Genomic DNA, 7,930 nt, shown 5'->3' on the forward strand with positions numbered 1-7,930 from the left:
CCTGTGTCTGCTCACTAGGCGCTGTTTCCATTGTTACTCCCACCGCAGAGCACTTCATTCCCCGTGGGCCACTGATGTGGACAGAGAGGAAAATTTTCCTGCTGAGACTCTGGTCCTGGGAGACCAAATTAGAAATTAGGTGAATCCAGTTTTGTATTCCTCATTCTCATGAATTAGTCTGACTTCCAGAGGTCTAACCTCCTTGCACTTTCCCTCAACCTTGATATGATATTGAATATATTTAGTTGAGGGTTTACTTTACCCTTTATAGCTTTGGGGTGATGTTAATAAATGAGCCATGTCTTCCTCTTCGTGTGTGTGTGTGTGTGTGTGTGTGTTTTCCATTGGCAGATTTCTTTCTTTCTTTCTTTCTTTCTTTCTTTCTTTCTTTCTTTCTTTCTTTCTTTCTTTCTTTCTTCTTTCTTTCTTTCTTTCTTTCTTTCTTTCTTTCTTTCTTTCTTCTTTCTTTCTTTCTTTCTTTCTTTCTTTCTTTCTTTCTTCTTTCTTTTTATTAATAATAATTTTTTATTATGTTATATTAGTCACCATACAATACATCCTTAGTTTTTGATATAGTGTTCCATAATTCACTGTTTGTGTATAACACCCAGTGCTCCATGCAATATGTGCCCTTCTTAATACCCATCACCAGCCTATCCCAATGCACGCCCCCTCCCCTCTGAAGCCCTCAGTTTGTTTCCCAGAGTCCGTAGTCTCTCATGGTTCATTCCCCCTTCTGTTTCCCCCCCTTCATTCCTCCCTTCCTTCTCCTACCAATCTTCCTGCTATTTCTTATATTCCATAAATGAGTGAAACCATGATAATTGTCTTTCTCTGCTTGACTTATTTCACTTAGCATAATCTCCTCTGGTCCCCTCCATGTTGCTGCAAATTTTGGGTAATCCTTCCTTCTGATGGCTGAGTAATATTCCATTGTATATATGGACCACATCTTCTTAATCCAGTGATTTGTTGAGGGGCATCTCAGCTCCTTCCACAATTTCGCTATTGTGCACAATACTGCTATGAACATTGGGGTGCATATGGCCCTTTTCTTCACTCCGTCTGTATCTTTGGGGTAAATACCCAGCAGTGTAATTGCTTGGTCATAAGGTAGCTTAATTTTTAACTTTTTAAGGGACATCCACACTGCTTTCCAAAGTGGCTGTGCCAACTTGCATTCCCACCAACAGTGTAAGAGGGATCCCCTTTCTCCACATCCTCTCCAACATTTGCTGTTTCTTGTCTTGTCAGTTTCCATCATTCTCACTGGTGTAAGGTGGTATCTCAATGTGGTTTTGGTTTGAATTTCCCTAATGGCTAATGATTTTGAACATTTTTTCATGTGTCTGTTAGCCATTTGTATGTCTTCATTGGAAAAGTGTCTGTTCATATCTTCTGCCCATTTTTTGATTTGATTATTTGTTTTCATGTATTGAGTTTGAGAAGTTCTTTGTAGATCTTGGATACCAGTCATTTTTCTGTAGCGTCATTTGCAAATATCTTCTCCCATTCCATGTGCTCACTCTTAGTTGTTTTGACTGTTTCCTTGGCTGTGCAGAAGCTTTTTATTTTGATTGAATTAGTGAATTGGAAGATGGGATGGTAGAAGAGAAAGCTAAAACAGAAATTTGCATGGTGCACTGGGTGTTATACACATCTAATGAATCATCGAACTTTACATCAGAAACCAGGGATGTACTGTATGGTGACTAACATAATATAATAAAAGAACATTAAAATAAAAAAAATAAAATGAAACAGAAATTTGGCTCAAGAAATCCAATCTCAAGAACGTAGATTAAGGGAGATTACTGACTCAATGAAAACTTCCAATGTCAGAATCATCAGCATCCCTAAGGGGTGGAGAAAGAGAAAGGTCTAGAAGAGATATTTGAATAAATTGTAGCTGAGAACTTCCCTCATCTGGCAAAGGAAACAAGCATTCATGTCCAAGAGGCAGAGAGGACCCCTTCCAAGATCAATGAGAACAGACCTATACCACGTCACATCATAGTGCAATTCGCAAATATTAGATCCAAGGATACAGTATTGAAAACAGCCAGGGGGAAGAAAATCCTCATGTACAGAGGGAGGAAAATCAGAATAATGTCAGACCTGTCTACAGAAACCTGGTGAGCCAGGAAAGGTTGGCAAGGTATTTTCAGAGCTCTAACTGAGAAGAACATGCAGCCAAGGATCCTTTATCCAGCAAGGCTGGTATTCAGAACTGATGGAGAGACAACTAACTTCCAGGACTGGCAGAAACTGGAAGAATATGTGACCACCACACCAGCCCTACAAGAAATATTAAGGGGGTTCTATAAAAGTAAAAAGACCCCAAGAGTGATACAGAACAGAAACTTACAATCTATAGAAACAAAGACTTCACAGACAACATGACATCACTAAAATCATATCTCTCAATAATCACTCTCAATGTGAATGCTCCCATAAAATGCCACAGGGTTGCAGATTGGGTAAAAAGACATGACCCATTCATTTGCTGTCTACCAGAGACTCATTTTGAACCTAAAGATATATCCAGACTGAAAGTGAAGGGATGGAAAAGCATTTTTCATGCCAATGGACCTCAAAAGAAAGCTGGGGTAGCAATTCTCATATCAGACAGATTGGATTTTAAACTAAAGACTGTTGTTAGAGATACAGAAGGACACTATATTATTCTTAAAGGATGTATCCAACAAGTGGATATGACAGTTATAAATATATATGCCCCCAACAGGGGAGCTGCAAGATACACAAGCCAACTCTTAAGCAGAACAAAGAGACATATAGATAATAATACATTAATAATAAGGGACCTCAACACTCTGCTCTCAGCAATAGACAGATCATCTAAGCAGAAAATCAACAAAGAAACAAGAGCTTTGTATGATATACTGGACCAGATGGACCTCATAGATATATACAGAATACTACACACCAGAACAACAGAATACTCATTCTTTTCAAATGCACATGGAACTTTCTCCAGAATAGACCATATACTGGGTCACAAAACAGGTCTCAACAGATACCAAAAGACTGAGATTATCCCCCGCATATTCTCAGACCACAATGCATTGAAACTGGAGCTCAATCACAAGGAAAATTTTGGAAGAAACTCAAACACATGGAAACTAAGAGCCATTCTCCTCAAGAATGATTGGGTAAACCAGGGAATGAAAAAGGAGATTAAGCAATTTTTGGAGACCAGTGAAATTGAAAACACATCGGTCCAAAACCTATGGGATACTGCAAAGGCGGTCCTAAGGGGAAAATACATAGCCATCCAAGCCTCACTCAAAAGAATAGAAAAACCTAAAATGCAGTTTTTATATTATCACTTCTAGAAGCTGGAGCTGGAACAGAAGAACACGCCTAACCCATGCACGAGAAGGCAGTTGATCAAGATTAGAGCAGAGATCAATGAATTAGAAACTAGGAGCACAGTAGAGCAGATCAACAGAACTAGAAGCTGGTTCTTTGAAAGAATAAAAAAGATCGATAAGCCACTGGCCAGACGTATTCAAAAGAATAGAGAAAGGACCCAAATTAATAAAATTATGAATGAAAGGGGAGAGATCATGACCAAAACCAATGAAATAAGAAGGATCATTAGAAACTTTTATCAACAGCTTTATGCCAATAAATTAAACAACCTGGAAGAAATGGATGCCTTCCTGGAAAAGTTTATACTACCAAGACTGAAACAGGAAGAAATTGATTATTTAAACAGACCAATTAATTATGAAGAGATTGAAGCAGTGATCAAAAACCTCCCCAAAAACAAGAGTCCAGGGCCTGACAGATTCCCCCGGGTATTCTACCAAACATTCAAAGAAATAATACCTATTCTCCTGAAGCTGTTCCAAAAAATAGAAACAGAAGGAAAACTACCAAACTCATTCTATGAGGCCAGTATTACCTTGATCCCCAAACCAGGCAAAGACCCCATCAAAAAGGAGACTTACAGACCGATATCCCTGATGAATATACACACCAAAATTCTCAACAAGATCCTAGCTAATAGGATCCAAAAGTACATTAAAAGGATTATCCATCAAGACTAAGTGGGATTCATCCCTAGGATGCAATGGTGGTTCAACATTTGCAAATCGATCAGTGTGACAGATCACATAAACAAGAAAAGAGTCAAGAACCATATGATTCTCTCAATAGATGCAGAAAAAGCATTTGACAAAATACAGCAGCCTTTCTTGATTAAAACCCTTCAGAGTGTAGGGATAGAGGGTATATTCCTCAATCATAGAAACCATCTGTGAAAAGCCTACAGCAAATATCATTCTCAATGGGGAAAAGCTGGAAGCCTTTCCCTTAAGATCACGAACACGACAAGGATGCCCACTCTCACCATTATTATTCAACATATAACTAAGAAGTCCTTGCAACAGCAATCAGACAACAAAAAGGGATAAAATGTATCCAAAGCTGTGATCACAAAGACAGTATGGTACTGGCACAAAAACAGACACATAGACCAATGGAACAGAATAGAGAACCCAGAAATGGACCCTTGACTTTATTGACAACTAATCTTTGACAAAGCAGGAAAAAACATCCAGTGGAAAAAAGACAGTCTCTTTGATAGATGGTGCTGGGAAAATTGGACAGCTACATGCAAAAGAATGAAACTTGACCACTCTCACACCATATGCAAAGATAAACTCCAAAAGGATGAAAGACCTCGATGTGAGACAGGAATCCATCAAAATCCTAGAGGAGAACATAGGCTTCAAACTCTTTGACATCGGCCACGGCAACTTCTTTCATGACACATCTCCAAAGGCAGAGAAACAAAAGAAAAAAATGAACTTGTGGAGATATGTGTTTTATTATCACTTTTTTTTGCCAGGGACTATGGCAGTCATGATAGACACAAGCTATGTAACAAAAGGATCCCAATGTGTAGAAAAGTCCCCATAATCAGCTATATCAGCCAGTACGTCAAAGTCTGCATTCTCAGGAAAAGCAGTGAAGGTAGTGATATACAAAGGAATGCTGTTCACGAAAGGGAAGCACAGCGGTCTCAGATTGTTCTCTGTTATAAACTTACATAAATAGCTGTGGTGGCCAAGAGTAGATTTTCATAGGAGTAGTATTCAGTCAAACAAAAGAAAAAATACTCACTATGATACATTTTATTTGAGAATAAATTATTCTTAGTAGGTCCATGTAGTCCTTTGAAATAAGCAAGAATATCCAAATATTTCATATGCAGGGTTAGGAATAACATTGAGAGAGTAGGGAAATGACAAAGGGAAAATCTCTTGGGTATCAGAGATATAACAAAGCTTAATCAATGGAGTTATGTATTTTGTAGGAGAGGTCAAAATAAAAAAAAAATAGAAATGTCAGGAAAAAAATTAGAAGAGGCACACTCCACTTCTACAATCTTATCAAAGAATCATACATTTGGTTCAGGCTTTGTGCCCTGCAATTGTGGGCACGTCTTCAACCCAGGACTATTGTCCCTTTCAGAGCTGCCATCCCAGAGAATCTCATTAGAGCCTCCTTTATGTCTCTGTTCCTCAGGCTATAGACAAAGGGGTTCAGCATGGGAGTGACCACCGTGTACATCACCGAGGCCACTGCACTTGTGTGGGAGGTCTAGGGAGCAGCAGAGCTAAGATACACTCCTAGGCTTGTACAATAAAATAAGGAGACAACCGAGAGGTGAGACGCACAGGTGGAAAATGCTTTGTACTTGCCCTGAGCTGATGAGATCCCACATACAGAGGAAACTATCTTAGAGTAAGAGTAAAGGATCCCAATGAAGGGACCACCAGCCAGCAACATAGCTACAAAATACATCACCATGTTATTAAGAAAGGTATCAGAGCAGGCAAGGTGGATCATCTGATTGAGTTCACAGAAAAAGTGGGGGATTTCCACCTCTGTACAGAAGGACAGCCGCAACACCAGTAAGCTTTCTAACAAGGAATTCAGATGCTCATGATCCAGGACATCAGAACCAACAGTCTACAGAGCCGGGGGTTCATGATGACCATGTAGTGCAGGGGGTGACAGATGGCCACAAAGCAGTCATAGGCCATCACAGTCAGGAGAAAGATGTCTAATCCTGCAAACAGTACAATAAAGTATATCTGGCATAGGCAGCCTTCATAAGTGATGACATTGCTCTGAACCTGGATGTTCCACAGCATCTTGGGGATGGTGGTGGAGGTGAAACAGATGTCTACAAAGGACAGGTTGGCCAGGAAGAAGTACATGGGGGTGTGGAGGTGGGAGTCAGAGCTGACAGCCAGGATGATGAGCAGGTTTCCACACACAGTGATCAGGTACATGGAGAGGAAAAGCCCAAATATAAGGGGCTGCAGTTCTGGTTCTTCTGATAAGCCGAGAAGAAGAAATTCTGAAATTTGTGTATCATTTCCTGGTTGCATGTGGGGGAGGTCACTACCAGGGAACAAAAACTAACATGACTATTTTTCTCAATAATGAATGTTACTAATATCATTGTAATTCTACAATTTTTATTTTACATTCAAAAAGTCGATATCAATAGTTTTTGTATGGAATGTGTCACCTGTCTGGATCCCCCATGCTTGTTCTGAATAGGAATGTGCATCCCACACTTGGCCTTTTCCCCAAGTACTCATGTATTTTATGCTTTTAATGAGAAATCCTGTCACATGTTTGAGGAATAAACTTGAGTACCTACTTACCTCCAGGAAAAGAGTATAGGTGTCAGAAAACAAGTGTCTGCACATTCAGTGATGGAGAAGATAACCAAATAAAAGATCAGGGAGAATATCAGAAGGTGACAGGTGCAATGAAGGAAAAGCTCGTAAAAGGAAAGAGTGCATGGAGGTTATTTTTTACTGGGCGCTGGGGTAGGCTACACACATTTACACAGAGGCCTCAAGGAGGAGACAGCAGGAGACACAAGGTTATCTGGGTAAATGTGTTCCCATCAGAGGGAAAAACCAGTGCAAGTCTTTGAGAGAAGACTTGAGAGCTTTTATTTTAATTTTTAATTTTTTTCTTCTTCACTCATTTGTGAATTACCATTTCCTTTTTCTAATTTTTTTTTTAAATTCAATTATCCAAGATATAGAACATCATTACTTTTTGAAATAATGTTTAATGATTCATTAGTTAATATTTAAAACTTGAGTATGGTTGACACACAATGTTACATTAGTTTTGGGTGTACAACACAGTGACTCAAGAGTTTAAACATTATGCTGTGCTTGTGACCTGAGGAGCTGCCATCTGTCACCACACAACACTATGAGAATATCACAGACTATATTCCTTTGGCTGTGCCTTTTGTTCCCATGACTCATTCATTCTTTAACTGGAAGCCTGTATCTCCCACTCCCCTTCACCATTCTGCTTTACATTTGTTCATTTATTGGTTTAAAAGTCCCTACCAGGCTATTGTCACCTCCACCACAATAATTAGGCAAACAGTGACACATGGCAAGCTACAGATATCCAATTGTCTTTCCCCTAAAAATGTAAAACTGCATCCAAATTCCAGGAGATAAGTCTCCTATGAGCATATAATCATGGGTCTCCATTTTAATAGGATCATTTTGTGTCCAGTATTCAAAGAAAATCAGTTTCAACAACTTTGAGGAAGAAAAGTGGGGACAAAGATCCAATAAGCTCAGGTGGTCCCCAGAGATGGTGAGGAGGAGCAAATGTCATCGGTTCAGGAAACACTCCAACCCGTTACAGCACCTTGATGCCCAGAATAATAAAGCAGCAAAAGGCAATTTATCAAAAAAAAAAAAAAAAGTAGGGATGTCTTTGCGTTATCAAGATATCTGACTGATTGAATATCCCTTCAGAAGAACAAGCAAAGGGAAGACACCACAATTTGCAAGAGGAAATACACACGGTACAACAAAAGTGGGGGATGTTAAAAGCTGGT

The 7,930-nt window shown here is 39.3% G+C and overlaps 1 pseudogene; it reads right to left on the minus strand.

Moving 5' to 3' along the window:
* Positions 1–5,603: 5,603 nt before the first annotated feature.
* Positions 5,604–6,431, minus strand: LOC123792325 (olfactory receptor-like protein OLF4; annotated as a pseudogene).
* Between the last annotated feature and the right edge of the window lie 1,499 nt (positions 6,432–7,930).

This window comes from Ursus americanus, chromosome 14 (genome assembly GCF_024610735.1).
Source record: "Ursus americanus isolate L20-20 chromosome 14, mUrsAme1.1.p, whole genome shotgun sequence".
Taxonomy (NCBI): domain Eukaryota; kingdom Metazoa; phylum Chordata; class Mammalia; order Carnivora; family Ursidae; genus Ursus; species Ursus americanus.